The sequence below is a fragment of the Dicentrarchus labrax genome, unplaced genomic scaffold (assembly GCF_905237075.1).
Source record: "Dicentrarchus labrax unplaced genomic scaffold, dlabrax2021, whole genome shotgun sequence".
In the NCBI taxonomy this organism is placed as follows: Eukaryota; Metazoa; Chordata; class Actinopteri; family Moronidae; genus Dicentrarchus; species Dicentrarchus labrax.
The window spans coordinates 402627-418945 of NW_026136875.1; the positions used below are offsets into that span (position 1 = coordinate 402627).

Here is a 16319-nt window from a genome sequence, read left to right on the forward strand (position 1 = left end):
TTCGCTCAGAGAGTGTTTCTCCATAGAAAGAAAAATAAAAGTGGAGCCATAATGATGAGAGTGATTTATAAAGCTGTACAGAAATATGCTACGGTTAAATGTAAATGTTGAATGATTAGTGTGTTTATACCTTGCTCTGCTATTCCATGAATGTTCAATTATGGGATTAACTATACCAGGTAAAACTGGGAAGTTAACAGTCTTTTGTCCGCTATTTATAGAAAGTATACTGTTAAAATATTGATTGTTTTTTGTTTTCCAAATGATATTGAAGAATATCTGAGCTAAAATCTTTTGTTAATAAAAATGCTTTCTTAATCGCCACACTCCTTCCTGAAGCCTCCGCTCTTCTGATGCCAACCTCCTGTCTCCCCAACTGAGGACCAAGCATCGTACCTGGACAGGGCCTTCCCCATAGTTGCCCCCTCCCTCTGGAATTCTCTCCCCAAACACATCAGAGACTGTACTGATCCATCCAACTTCAGATCACTGATCATTACCCCTGTACTAATCCATCCAACTGTACTGATCCATCCAACAAATCACTGATCAATACCCCCTTCTTCAGAACTGCTATTAATGATTTTAACAATTAAATCTTGTTGACTGTTGTAGATATAGCTATAATTTTTTAGTGTGTTGTTTTTTATTACCTTTTTCTTTTCCTTTTTAACTCATGTGAAGGGTCTTTGAGTTTCTTGAAAAGCCCCCTATAAATTAAATGTATTATTATTATTATTATTAACTTTGGTTGCTTATACGGGAGATGTTGTGCGACACCAATAAAATCAATTATATTAATGGACAAAGGTTCAGTTCACAGTGGACATTGTGTCCATTGTTCCATCTTCATTGATGCCAATACTGTTGTTGCTGTCTGTCTGTCTCTCTGTCTGTCTCTCTGTCTGTCTCTCTCTCTCTCTCTCACCCCAACTGGTCGAGACAGACGACCACCCACCTAGAGCCGGAGGATCTGTCCTAGGTTTCTGCCTTTTAACAGGCAGTTTTTCCTTGCCCTTGTCGCCAAGTGCTTGCTCATGGTGGTACTGTTGGGTCTCTGTAATTAATGTTAAAGAGTTCGGTCTAGACCTGCTCTATTTGAAAAGTGTCCTGAGATAACTTCTGTTATGAATTGGCGCTATACAAATAAAATTGAATTGAATTGAATTGAATTGATGATGTTCCTGATAGTGTGATTTCCCTGTGGATATTCAGGCCTCTGAAGCAACCACTGAGTCATTGTCTATATACGTGGTACTTTGACCCTGATCACTGGACAAAAGTTGCCACGTCTCACCTTCTGATCCATTAGCACAACAGCAGCAGCATGCTGGGAACAAACTACGAACTGGATTCCATCTACTCGTCACAAAAGGCTGTATTTGTCGGTGTTCTACTTGGTTCCTGACCTGGCTCTGTTCTCACAGCTTCATTCGTGAACATCTGATCCATGGCAAACAAGTCAGAGGTGAAGTGCTGTCCACCATTAGCTGTCACCATCTCATCTATCATATTCATGAAGGTCTGAACTTGTCGTCTGCTTCTTCGTCCTCTGTTGTCAAACACACAGTATCTACCACCACACATGGAGACCAGAGGGACTGGACTCAATCTTCTCATTAATGGACTGACCTCCTAGCTCATCTCCATGAGTAAAAACAACAATGGCGTATTTCGGAGCATCACTGTCAAACAGATCTGACAGCATCCGAAGGTCGAGTCTTTTTTAGACAACTTGCCAATCTTCACTACAATGACAAAGGCATGAGGTCCTGGACTGGCCTCTACGATCGACTTCATGATTTCTTTGTACAGCTGTTCAGGAGACAGAACCTCATCAGTGAATCCTGGAGTGTCCACAACCATGACCCAGCGACCTGCCACCTCTACTGATCTAGATACAGTCTTTGGGTTGTCTCCTTCAAACCCAAAGTCGGATTCAAACTGATCTGATCCCAGGATGGTGTTTCCTAATGAACTCTTCCCTCCTCCAGGCAGACCGAGCAGCACGATCCTTATTTCCTTGAGTCTGACAGAATCAGAGTCCCCAGAAGTAGCAGCTGGAGGAAAGAAAACATGAATTGAATAAATATGGAAAGTATGAAACGATCTTTTGATAACTGACAGCAGCTCTCAGCAGTCCTCACAGTAAAGAGTAAGAAAGACAGAAATACACACAATGCCCCCCACCAGTGATGGGACAGCCCCACCCTGGGCTTCACACTGGAACTAGGGCTGGACGACATATCGTATACATTCAATATATTATTTCATGTGCAATAGAGCAGATGGCCATATTGTCATTTTTGAGTTTTCAGTGATTCTGCTGGTTGCACGCCACTATAGCAAAAGAAAATGTGATCAATCATCTGATCGGGTTGTTACTCAACCCTTGCTCCAAGCTCTGAAACGTATTTGAGACTACCACACAGGAGACCGGGGTTCGAATCCCAGTCAGGGAGCATATATGATACAATTGCTGCCAGTAAGGGGCAAATACAACTGCATCCAGTGAGGATCCTTGGCCAAGATCCTTAATATATCAGGCCTACCTCAGCAACATGAGAGTACAGACAAATGATAGAGTCACACCTGCTCGGACATCGCCCGGGTCGACAAGGTCCGCGTCAGGTGCTAGGGAACCAGGGCAACCTGATGAGAAATGGGCTACTGGAACAAGACATAGATGGACAAGGGCGGAAAACACGGAACTGTTGGAATGCTACTATATGAGCAACCCCAGAGAGAAGGGATACATGCAGCGAATGTGGGACCATTGGTTACTTTGAAACCCACAATCAAGGCTAACAACGAAACAGCTGTTAGCCCAGTGTTCCAACATCCGCAATCGAAAACTCCTATCACAACTAGAGATCGATGAGATACAACAACGATGCTACGGCAAGGGGGCGCATGGACAACAGGTCAGCGGGGGGATGCCACCGTAACCCCCCACATTCAGAGATCCATGCCTACTGGCTGAAGAAGCTAACAGCACTCCATGAACGCCTAGCAGCAAAGATGAACCAGCTGCTAAGGGATGGGTCCCACCCAGAGTGACTAACCCAGGGCAGGACGGTCCTAATCCTGAAGGACCCTAAGAAGGGACCCATCCCATCCAACTACCGGCCAATAACCTGTCTCTCCACAACATGGAAGGCCCTGTCAGGTATCATCGCGGCTAAGATGAGTAAGCACGTAGCTCAATACATGAGCGGGGCTCAGAAGGGAATTGGTAGCAACACCAGAGGAGCCAAGCACCAGCTACTGGCCGATAGAGCAGGCGCCCGAGACTGTAAGACCAACCTGTGCACCGCCTGGATCGACTACAAGAAAGCTTACGACTCAATGCCCCACACGTGGATACTGGAATGTCTGGAACTGTATAAGGTCAACAGGAACCTAAGGGCCTTCATCAAGAACTCGATGGGAATGTGGAAGACAACCCTAGAAGCCGACTCAAACAATTACAGAGACCCAACAGTACCACCATGAGCAAGCACTTGGCGACACGGGCAAGGAAAAACTGCCTGTTAAAAGGCAGAAACCTAGGACAGATCCTCCGGCTCTAGGTGGGTGGTCGTCTGTCTCGACCAGTTGGGGTGAGAGAGAGAGAGAGAGCGACAGACAGACAGACAGGTGCACAGCAACAACAGTATTGGCAATGGCAGTCAAGCAGGACCATGGCAGGAGGCTCCACCAGGATCCATGAGAACCTGCGAGACGAGAAAGCACAAGAACTCCGGGGAAGAAGTGGAGTTAGTAACATGCATTAAAGGGACATGAATGAGTGCAGAAAGAGAGAGGAAGAGAGTAGCTCAGTGCACCATGGGAAATCCCCCGATAGTCTAGGCCTATAGCAGCATAACTAAGGGATGGTTCAGGACTCACCTGATCCAGCCCTAACTATAAGCTTTATCAAAGAGGAATGTCTTAAGCCTACTCTTGAATGTGGTGAGGGTGTCTGCCTCCCGAACCACAACTGGAAGCTGGTTCCACAGGAGAGGAGCTTGGTAACTGAAGGCTCTGGCTCCTGTTCTACTTTTAGAGACTATAGGAACCACAAGTAGCCCAGCATTCAATTCAATTCAATTCAATTCAATTTTATTTGTATAGCGCCAATTCATAACAGAAGTTATCTCAGGACACTTTTCAAATAGAGCAGGTCTAGACCGAACTCTTTAACATTAATTACAGAGACCCAACAGTACCACCATGAGCAAGCACTTGGCGACAAGGGCAAGGAAAAACTGCCTGTTAAAAGGCAGAAACCTAGGACAGATCCTCCGGCTCTAGGTGGGTGGTCGTCTGTCTCGACCAGTTGGGGTGAGAGAGAGAGAGAGAGAGAGAGAGAGCGACAGACAGACAGACAGACGCACAGCAACAACAGTATTGGCAATGGCAGTCAAGCAGGACCATGGCAGGAGGCTCCACCAGGATCCACGAGAACCTGCGAGACGAGAAAGCACAAGAACTCCGGGGAAGAAGTGGAGTTAGTAACATGCATTAAAGGGACATGAATGAGTGCAGAAAGAGAGAGGAAGAGAGTAGCTCAGTGCACCATGGGAAATCCCCCGATAGTCTAGGCCTATAGCAGCATAACTAAGGGATGGTTCAGGACTCACCTGATCCAGCCCTAACTATAAGCTTTATCAAAGAGGAATGTCTTAAGCCTACTCTTGAATGTGGTGAGGGTGTCTGCCTCCCGAACCACAACTGGAAGCTGGTTCCACAGGAGAGGAGCTTGGTAACTGAAGGCTCTGGCTCCTGTTCTACTTTTAGAGACTATAGGAACCACAAGTAGCCCAGCATTCAGAGAACGTAGTGTTCTAGTGGGGTAATAGGGTACTATGAGCTCTTTAAGATATGAAGGGGCCTGACCATGAAGAGCTTTATAGGTGAGGAGGAGGATTTTAAATTCAATTCTACATTTTATAGGGAGCCAATGCAGAGTAGCTAGTACAGGAGAGATGTGATCTCTTTTTCTAGTTCCTGTCAGTACTCGTGCTGCAGCGTTCTGAATTAATTGGAGCGTTTTAATGGACTTATTGGGGCAACCTGATAATAAAGAGTTGCAGTAATCCAGCCTTGAAGTAACAAATGCATGGATTAGTTTTTCTGCATCTGTCTGTGATAGTATGTGTCTAATTTTTCTAATATTACGTAAATGAAAGAAGGCAGTCCTAGAGGTCTGCTTTATGTGGGAGTTAAATGACAAATCCTGATCAAAGATAACTCCAAGATTCCTGACAGTGGTGCTAGAGGCCAAGTTAATGCCATCTAGAGTGACTATATCTTTAGACAATGAGTCTCTAAGGTTTTTGGGGCCAAGAACAAGAATTTCGGTTTTTTCTGAGTTTAACATCAGAAAATTGCAGGTCATCCAGGATTTTATGTCCTTAAGACATGTTTGTAATTTAGATAATTGATTAATTTCATTGGGTTTGATTGATAGATATAACTGCGTATCATCTGCATAACAGTGAAAGTTAATGGAGTGATTCCTAATAATGTTGCCTAAAGGGAGCATATATAAAGTAAATAGTATTGGTCCAAGTACAGAACCTTGTGGAACTCCATGACTAACTTTAGTATTTATGGAGGATTCATCGTTAACATGTACAAACTGAGAACGATCTGATAAGTATGACTTAAACCAGGTTAGGGCAGTTCCTTTAATGCCAATTTGATGCTCAAGTCTCTGTAAAAGAATATCATGGTCAATGGTGTCAAATGCAGCACTAAGATCTAATAATACAAGTACAGAGACAAGTCCATTGTCAGAAGCAGTCAGAAGGTCATTATTAACTTTAACCAGAGCTGTCTCTGTGCTATGATGAACTCTAAATCCTGACTGAAAATCCTCAAATAAACTATTGTTATGTAGAAAGTCACACAACTCTTTGGCGACTACTTTCTCCAGAATCTTAGAGAGGAAGGGGAGGTTAGAAATCGGTCTATAGTTGGCTAAAACCCCTGGGTCAAGAGTGGACTTTTTAAGAAGGGGTTTAATTACAGCTACTTTAAAGGACTGTGGTACATATCCTGATAATAAAGAAAGATTAATCATATCCAGTAAAGAAGTGCCAATTAAGGGAACAACTTCTTTAAGCAGCCTAGTTGGGATCGGGTCTAATAGACAGGTTGATGGCTTCGATGAAGAAATGATTGAAGTTAACTGATGATGATCGATAGCAGAAAAACAGTCTAAATATATATCTAAGTTTACATTGACAGAAGTCCCTGAACTTGGAGAGCCACTGATAACTGTTGATGGCAGTTGGTGATTCATTTTTTTCTCTAATAGTAATAATTTTATTATAGAAGAAGCTCATGAAGTCATTGCTACTTAAGTTTATGGGGATATGTGGCTCGATAGAGCTGTGACTCTCTGTCAGCCTGGCTACAGTGCTGAAGAGGAACCTAGGGTTGTTCTTATTTTCTTCAATTAGTGCTGAGTAATAGGCTCCTCTGGCATTACGGAGGGCCTTTCTATAAATCTTAAGATCATCTTGCCAATTTGAGCGATATTCTGATAATTTGGAAGAGCGCCATTTCCTTTCAGATTTTCTAGCTATTTGTTTTAACTGGCGGGTTTGGTGGTTATACCAAGGTGCTAGTCTCCTATGTTTTAATAATTTCCTTTTTATAGGAGCGATAGAGTCTAATGTTGATCGTAGTGAGCCTGTAGCACTATCGACAAGATTATCAATTTCAGAGGGACTAAAGTCATTATAGGACTCTGTTAAATTCAGACATGGCATTGAATTAAACACTGAAGGAATCCCCTCCTTAAATTTAGCTACAGCACTGTCAGATAGACATCTGCTGTAGGAAGTTTTGCCTAATGGCTTATAATCTAATAGTATGAATTCAAAAGTTACTAAATAATGGTCAGATAGGAAAGGATTATGTGGGAAGACTATTAAATGTTCAATATCAATGCCATATGATAAAACAAGGTCAAGAGTGTGATTAAAACAATGAGTTGGTTTATTTACACTCTGACAGAAGCCAATTGAGTCTATTAATGATATAAATGCATTACTAAGGCTGTCATTGTCAACATCCACATGAATATTAAAATCACCTACAATAATTACTTTATCTGATTTAAGGACTAAGCTTGATAGAAACTCTGAAAATTCAGATATAAAATCAGAGTACGGTCCAGGAGCACGGTACACTATAACAAATAGAACTGGCTGCAGTGTTTTCCAGTTTGGGTGAGAAAGACTAAGAACAAGGCTTTCAAATGAATTATAATTTAGTTTAGGTTTAGGGTCCATTAAAACGCTCGAATCATATATGGCTACTACTCCACCTCCTCGGCCAGTGCCTCGAGGAATGTGAGTATTAATATGACTGGGGGGGGTGGATTCATTTAGGCTAACATACTCCTCGTGGGACAACCAGGTCATAGTAAGACAAAGTAAATCAATATCATAATCTGATATTAATTCATTCACTAAAACAGCTTTAGAGGACAGAGACCTGATATTTAACAGCCCACATTTCATTCTCTTATTTTGTGATACTGAGGAGTTGGTTTTAATTTTTATTAGATTTTTATGTTGAACTCCTCTTGTTTTTATTTCTTTAAATAGTTTAGGTGGTCGGGGGACAGACACAGTCTCTATGGGGTTTTGGGTGGGTGACTGTTCTAAAGAAAGCGCAGAGAAGTGTGTAAGACAGCAGCTCTGCTTCCTGGTCCTAACTCTGGACTGTCAGGTTTTAGAGATAAACTTCGCCATATTTCTAGATAAGAGAGCCGCTCCATCCAAAGTGGGATGGATGCCGTCTCTCCTAATCAGACCAGGTTTTCCCCAAAAAGGCTTCCAGTTATCAATGAAGCCCACATCGTTTGCTGGACACCACCTCGACAGCCAGCGGTGGAATGACGACATGCGGCTATACATGTCATCACTGGTCACATTGGGGAGGGGTCCAGAGAAAACTACGGTGTCCGACATTGTCTTAGCATAGTTACACACCGACTCCACATTAATCTTAGTGACCTCCGATTGGCGTAAACGGGTGTCATTACCGCCGACGTGGATAACAATCTTACTGTATTTACGTTTACCTTTAGCCAGCAGTTTTAAATTTGATTCAATGTCGCCCGCTCTGGCCCCAGGGATACATTTAACTATGGCCGCTGGCTTCGCTAACTTCACGTTTCTGACTATGGAGCTGCCAATTATCAGAGTTGGTTCCTCAGCGGGTGTGTCGCTGAGTGGGGAAAATGTATTAGAAACGTGAAGCGGCTGGTGGTGACCTGTGGGCTTCGCCGTTCTAGCCTTCCTTCGCTCAGTCACCCAGCCTCCCTGTCTTCCCGGCTGCTCGGGAACTACCGGGGGATCTACAGAGCTAACAAAAGCTACCTTTGGTCGGACCGCACCGGCTACCGGGGGCTGGCTAACTATAGCGGCTAAATATATCTCCGTGGTGCGGTGCCGTTCCTCTAACTCACTCTCACTAAGCCTCGCCTCCAGCGCAGTAAACAAACTACATTTAATACAGGTACCATTATCTTTAAAGGAGGCAGAGGAATAACTGAACATCTGACACACTGAGCAGGGCAGAGGAGAGGGAGAGGGAGAAGCCATAGCTAACTGCTAATGCTAATGAAACTAGAGTGTATGAAAAACTTTGAAAGTAGTGAAAAGTCCCTAAAAGAAGGAGAAACTCCAAGTGTTTAAGTAGAACTAGTCTACGTTTAAATGTTAAGCGGAAAAATAACCGCTGTAACGAGTAAAACAAATGTATATTTAGCGTTCACTGACAGAGCTACAGCACCAAACAGTGTACACAGAGCAGGAAGTAAACCGGAAGTGAGTCAGTACGCTTACCGTAGCACGTCTTGCGGGGCATCAAATGCTCTCAAAGTCAAAATCAAATGTGGCATATACCAAGGAGATGTGCTATCACCCCTGCTGTTCTGCATAGGCCTGAACCCCCTCAGTCAGATCATCACAAAGAGTGGTACCAATTCCGAAGTGGAGCAACAATTAGCCACCTGCTCTACATGGAAGACATCAAGCTGTATGCCAGGAATGAGCGAGAAATTGACTCACTGATCCACACCACCAGGATCTACAGCAACGACATAGGGATGTCATTCGGATTGGACAAGTGCGGCTGGATGGTCTCAAAGAGAGGCAAGATGATCAGAACTGAAGGGGTTGACCTACCAGAGGGCAACATAGGTGATATCCAAGACAGCTACAAGTACCTTGGTATCCCACAGGTTAATGGAAACCATGACGAAGCCGCAAGGAAGTCAACCACAACCAAATACCTCCAGAGAGTAAGGCATGTCCTGAAAAGTCAGCTGAATGGCAGGAACAAGATCCAAGCCATTAACATGTAAGCACTACCAGTCATCAGATACCCTGCTGGGATCATAAGCTGGCAAAAGGAGGAGATAGAAGCCACAGATATCAAGACAAGAAAGCTCCTCACCATACACGGAGGGTTTCACCCCAAATCCAGTGCCCTGAGACTGTACGCTAAGTGGAAAGAAGGAGGCTGAGGACTAGTGAGCATCAAGGCCACTATCCAGGATGAAACATCAAAAATCCAAGAGTACATCAGAAAAATGGCCACAAAGGATGAACTGCTAAGTGAATGTCTCAGGCAACAGAAACCTGATAAGAGTGCGGAGTAAGAAGAGCAGACAACCTGGAGGGACAAGCCCCTACATGGCATGTACCACCGCCAAATTGAAGAAGTGGCTGATATGGAGAAGACCTACCAATGGCTGGAAAAGGCTGGACTCAGAGACAGCACAGAGGCACTGATCATGGCAGCACAAGAACAGGCCCTAGGTACAAGAGCCATAGAGGCCAAGATCTACAAGAGTAGATCTGACCCAAGGTGCAGACTATGCAAAGATGCCCCTGAGACAGTCCAGCACATCGTAGCAGGGTGTAAGATGCTAGCCGGTTCAGCGTACATGGAGAGACACAACCAAGTGGCTGGAATAGTGTACATCTGTAGCCAGTATGGAATAGAGGTACCCAAATCCCAATGGGCCGCACCACAGAAGGTGGCTGAGAACAACAGGGCCAAGGTGCTGTGGGACTTCAGCTTCCAGACTGACAAACAGGTCCTGGCCAACCAACCGGACATAGTGGTGGTAGACAAGGAGCAGAAGAAAGCGGTGGTGATAGATTGCCATTGCTAGATTGCCATTGCCAATACTGTTGTTGCTGTGCACCTGTCTGGCTGTCTGTCTGTCTCTCTCTCTCTCTCTCTCTCTCTCACCCCAACTGGTCGAGACAGACGACCACCCACCTAGAGCCTGGATCTGTCCTAGGTTTCTGCCTTTTAACAGGCAGTTTTTCCTTGCCCTTGTCTCCAAGGTCTTGCTCATGGTGGTACTGTTGGGTCTCTGTAAATAATGTTATAAAGAGTTCGGTCTAGACCTGCTCTATTTGAAAAGTGTCCTGAGATAACTTCTGTTATGAATTGGCGCTATACAAATAAAATTGAATTGAATTGAATTGATAGATGTGGCCATACCAGCAGACGCCAACATCAGAAAGAAGGAACATGAAAAGGTTGAAAAATACCAAGGGTTGAAAGAACAGCTGGAGCAGATGTGGAAGGCCAAGGCGAGCGTGATCCCCGTGGTAGTAGGAGCACTCGGGGCAGTGACCCCCAAACTGGGGGAGTGGCTCCAACAGATCCCAGGAACAACATCAGAAGCCTCAGTCCAGAAGAGCGCAGTCCTAGGAACAGCTAAAATACTGTGCAGAACCCTCAAACTCCCAGGCCTCTGGTAGAGGACCCGAGCTTGAGGATGACACAGATACCACCCCAAGAGGGTGAGAGGGAAGTAAAAAAAATATTTTGTTCTTAATATATGTTGTATGTATATCTGGAGTTTGTAACAAAAATAATTTCCCCCCTGGGATTATTTAAGTATTTCAAATTCTGATTCTGATTCTGATTTCACTGAGAAAATATTCATTCAAGTAAAAGTTTGCCATTCTAAAATGTACTAAAAGTAAAAGTAAAATGTCCTTAAAGCAGTGATAGTGCAGTAAGATGTTGTACTATTATATCTGATGCTTTTGGATGAATACTGCATTAATGTGTACATTGCATTTTCCTGCTATAGATGTTGTTTGAGCTCATTTGAACTACTTTATATACTGGTATATATATTAATCTACAGCATCATTCCTATAAGATCATTATAATGTTTGTACTAAATGTTCAGTTATTTTAGAGAAAATGTGTATATAAACCTCTTCTAAAATTCATGCCATTAATTCAATTCAATTCAATTCAATTCAATTTTATTTGTATAGCGCCAATTCATAACAGAAGTTATCTCAGGACACTTTTCAAATAGAGCAGGTCTAGACCGAACTCTTTAACATTAATTACAGAGACCCAACAGTACCACCATGAGCAAGCACTTGGCGACAAGGGCAAGGAAAAACTGCCTGTTAAAAGGCAGAAACCTAGGACAGATCCTCCGGCTCTAGGTGGGTGGTCGTCTGTCTCGACCAGTTGGGGTGAGAGAGAGAGAGAGAGAGAGAGAGAGAGAGGCAGAGAGAGAGAGAGCGAGAGAGAGAGGCAGAGAGAGCGAGAGACAGACAGACAGGTGTACAGCAACAACAGTATTGGCAATGGCAGTCAAGCAGGACCATGGCAGGAGGCTCCACCAGGATCCATGAGAACCTGCGAGACGAGAAAGCACAAGAACTCCGGGGAAGAAGTGTTAGTAACATGCATTAATGGGACATGAATGAGTGCATAAAGAAAGAGGAAGGGAGGAGCTCAGTGCACCATGGGAAATCCCCCGATAGTCTAGGCCTATAGCAGCATAACTAAGGGATGGTTCAGGACTCACCTGATCCAGCCCTAACTATAAGCTTTATCAAAGAGGAATGTCTTAAGCCTACTCTTGAATGTGGTGAGGGTGTCTGCCTCCCGAACCACAACTGGAAGCTGGTTCCACAGGAGAGGAGCTTGGTAACTGAAGGCTCTGGCTCCTGTTCTACTTTTAGAGACTATAGGAACCACAAGTAGCCCAGCATTCAGAGAACGTAGTGTTCTAGTGGGGTAATAGGGTACTATGAGCTCTTTAAGATATGAAGGAGCCTGACCATGAAGAGCTTTATAGGTGAGGAGGAGGATTTTAAATTCTATTCTAAATTTTACAGGGAGCCAATGCAGAGAAGCTAGTACAGGAGAGATGTGATCTCTTTTTCTAGTTCCTGTCAGTACTCGTGCTGCAGCGTTCTGAATTAATTGGAGTGTTTTAATGGACTTATTGGGGCAACCTGATAATAAAGAGTTGCAGTAATCCAGCCTTGAAGTAACAAATGCATGGTTTAGTTTTTCTGCATCTGTCTGTGATAGGATGTGTCTAATTTTTCTAATATTACGTAAATGAAAGAAGGCGGTCCTAGAGGTCTGCTTTATGTGGGAGTTAAATGACAAATCCTGATCAAAGATAACTCGAAGATTCCTGACAGTGGTGCTAGAGGCCAAGTTAATGCCATCTAGAGTGACTATATCTTTAGACAATGAGTCTCTAAGGTTTTTGGCGCCAAGAACAAGAATTTCGTTTTTTTCTGAGTTTAACATCAGAAAATTGCAGGTCATCCAGGATTTTATGTCCGTAAGACATGTTTGTAATTTAGATAATTGATTAATTTCATTGGGTTTGATTGATAGATATCACTGCGTATCATCTGCATAACAGTGAAAGTTAATGGAGTGATTCTTAATAATGTTGCCTAAAGGGAGCATATATAAAGTAAATAGTATTGGTCCAAGTACAGAACCTTGTGGAACTCCATGACTAACTGTAGTATTTATTGAAGATTCATCGTTAACATGTACAAACTGCGAGCGATCTGATAAATATGACTTAAACCAGCTTAGTGCGGTTCCTTTAATGCCAATTTGATGCTCAAGTCTCCCCAAAAGAAAATCATGGTCAATGGTGTCAAATGCAGCACTAAGATCTAATAATACAAGTACAGAGACAAGTCCATTGTCAGAAGCAGTCAGAAGGTCATTATTAACTTTAACCAGAGCTGTCTCTGTGCTATGATGAACTCTAAATCCTGACTGAAAATCCTCAAATAAACTATTGTTATGTAGAAAGTCACACAACTCTTTGGCGACTACTTTCTCCAGAATCTTAGAGAGGAAGGGGAGGTTAGAAATCGGTCTATAGTTGGCTAAAACCCCTGGGTCAAGAGTGGACTTTTTAAGAAGGGGTTTAATTACAGCTACTTTAAAGGACTGTGGTACATATCCTGATAATAAAGAAAGATTAATCATATCCAGTAAAGAAGTGCCAATTAAGGGAACAACTTCTTTAAGCAGCCTAGTTGGGATCGGGTCTAATAGACAGGTTGATGGCTTCGATGAAGAAATGATTGAAGTTAACTGATGAAGATCGATAGCAGAGAAACAGTCTAAATATATATCTAAGTTTACATTGACAGAAGTCCCTAAACTTAGAGAGCCACTGATAACTGTTGATGGCAGTTGGTGATTAATTTTCTCTCTAATAGTAATAATTTTATTATAGAAGAAGCTCATGAAGTCATTGCTACTTAAGTTTATGGGGATATGTGGCTCAATAGAGCTGTGACTCTCTGTCAGCCTGGCTACAGTGCTGAAGAGGAACCTAGGGTTGTTCTTATTTTCTTCTATTAGTGCTGAGTAATAGGCTCCTCTGGCATTACGGAGGGTCTTTCTATAAATTTTAAGATTATCTTGCCAATTTGAGCGATATTCTGATAATTTGGAAGAGCGCCATTTCCTTTCAGATTTTCTAGCTATTTGTTTTAACTGGCGGGTTTGGTGGTTATACCAAGGTGCTAGTCTCCTATGTTTTAATAATTTCCTTTTTATAGGAGCGATAGAGTCTAATGTTGATCGTAGTGAGCCTGTAGCACTATCGACAAAAATAAGTATATTAAACTGAAAAAACCCTATGTAATACTAAACTGTGGGTGGACTGTAGAGCTGTTTGAGAGAGGGGCATGCTCTTATCACCATGGTCCCATCTGAAGTGCCTTGTTATCTGTTATGGTAGTACTACAATACCCACAGTCAGTGAAGTCACAAAACCAGCTAATGATAAACTGCCAAATGATCAGCTGTTATCCAGCACTCAGCAGGAGGAATGTCCCCCTGATTCAATGTTTCAATTCAATTTTATTTGTATAGCACCAATTCATAATAGAAATTATCTCAGGACACTTCAAATAGAGCAGGTCTAGACCGAACTCCTTATAACATTATTTACAGAGACCCAACAGTTCCCACCATTAGCAAGACCTTGGAGACAGCGGCAAGTTATCACTGATTGTGTATTGTAATTGATGTTTAGATTTAGATGCAGTGTGTAACACTGAGGAGGGTCTATTGTCAGAAATATAATATTACATTTTTTTCAATTCAATTTTATTTGTATAGTGCCAATTCATAGAAGGCAGAAACCTAGGACAGACCCTTCAGCTCTAGGTGGGTGGTCGTCTGCCTTGACCAGTTGGGGTGAGAGAGAGATAGAGAGAGAGACAGACAGGTGCACAGCAACAACATTAACAACAACTACACTAATAGTAGAGACTGATGATGATGAACATGACAACAGCAATGATTGGGGACAATGAGCAGTGACAGCAGCAACAACAGTAACCGTAGCAATAATAATACTTATAATAATAATAATAACACTGATATCAGTGATATCAGAAATGGCAGTCAAGCAGGACCATGGCAGGAGGCTCCACCAGGATCCATGAGAACCTGCGAGACGAGAAAGCACAAGAACTCCGGGGAAGAAGTGAAGTTAGTAACAAGCATTAATGGGACACGAATGAGTGCAGAAAGAGAGAGGAGAGGAAGAGAGGAGCTCAGTGCACCATGGGAAATCCCCCGATAGTCTAGGCCTATAGCAGCATAATTAAGGGACGGTTCAGGACTAATATTCATAGGCATGTTTTCATTAGTGTTTAATCAGCATATAAATGAATTGTACAAGGTATCAATCAACAGCCAGTACATTCATTTACTATATTTTTTTTTATATATTTCTGAGTTTCTCACTGATGCTTTTGAGCTTGAAGTTCACACTGTAAAAACTGTTGGAGTTTGTATGAAACTGGGAGAGCTAGTGACTGAACTTTCAACAACCCCGAATGTTTGTTCCATTCTGAGTTGTTGTACACATGATGAGCTGCAGAATCTGCTGCTTTCTGTTTTACTGCCGCAGGCTTCAACATGGAGGACGTCTCTGCACAGATATCACAGGGTGAAACATGTTTTATCACGTCAGCTATGGTTTCATATTCTGCTGTGTGCACTCTGCTGGAGCCACTGCACACACAAAATGAATTCAACTGTCAGGCAGCTCATTTCATTAAAGACAACCTCATTTTTAAAGTAGCTGCCTTGTTTCTCTTCAGCATTCCTCAACAGATTTCTGTTTGCAGTATAGAGGAACCCTGGCGACAGATGAAATTAACCCAGCAGCTTTCAGGAGTCTCTACCGGTCTCTGTCAGGACCACGTTTGTCAAAAGAAAACTTTATTTCCAGATGCAGAATGTTAAGTTCTGTATGGCGGGGTGGGGTGGAGGTGGGTTGCCAAGCGTCTTGTAGAAGAAGCAGCAAAGGTAGGCAGGCTAAAGCAGCTGAATGATGATGATGATGGTGATGTGCCAATTGGATGCTTGAAGGGAATTAGCTGATGTGTGTTTACAACCAGCTGATGGAATTGAGGGCAGAGCTTGACTTCATTGCCTGCCTGAACTCACGCAGTGCTCAATTTATGGCCCAAGTTTTAGCCCTTTAGTTTGATTTCTAACTCACACAATGAAAGCATGTCAACCTTCAACAATTTTAAGTGAACAAAAATAAAATAATTATTGAGTCATTTTGGATGGATAATATTAATATTATAAGTGTCATGATTTAAATAAACTACAGTAATGATTTATCATTTAAACACTAACCCTAACTGGCTGTGAGAGAAACAACAGCTGTTTGTTCATTCAATAGGAGAGTTAAACAGATAAATGTTGAATCCCTGAGGCCTTTTTTATGATTTAGAGCCCCGTGGCTTTGACAAAATATAATAGACAAAACAAATGTTTTAACATTTCATCCACTGAAATGCCCGCCATATGTTCCATCCCCACCTTGAGCCTTTTCCTGGGTGGCTGCTGGTCTTGAGTTTCTGAGTCAGAGCTAGGCTGTTTATGGACTTCAAAGCCAAAAAATAAAAGTCTCTGATGAAAATAGAGAATTTAACAGTGTCTGCTGGTTTATCAGT

The 16319-nt window shown here is 42.7% G+C and overlaps 1 long non-coding RNA gene across 1 annotated transcript in view; it reads left to right on the forward strand.

Annotated features, from left to right (window-relative positions):
* LOC127360423 (uncharacterized) overlaps positions 1-16319 on the forward strand; it is a 43222-nt gene that overhangs the window by 4753 nt on the left and 22150 nt on the right. Inside the window, exon 2 of the long non-coding RNA XR_007883670.1 lies at positions 3640-6143. This is a non-coding gene — a long non-coding RNA (uncharacterized LOC127360423). The remainder of the gene's footprint in view (positions 1-3639; positions 6144-16319) is intronic.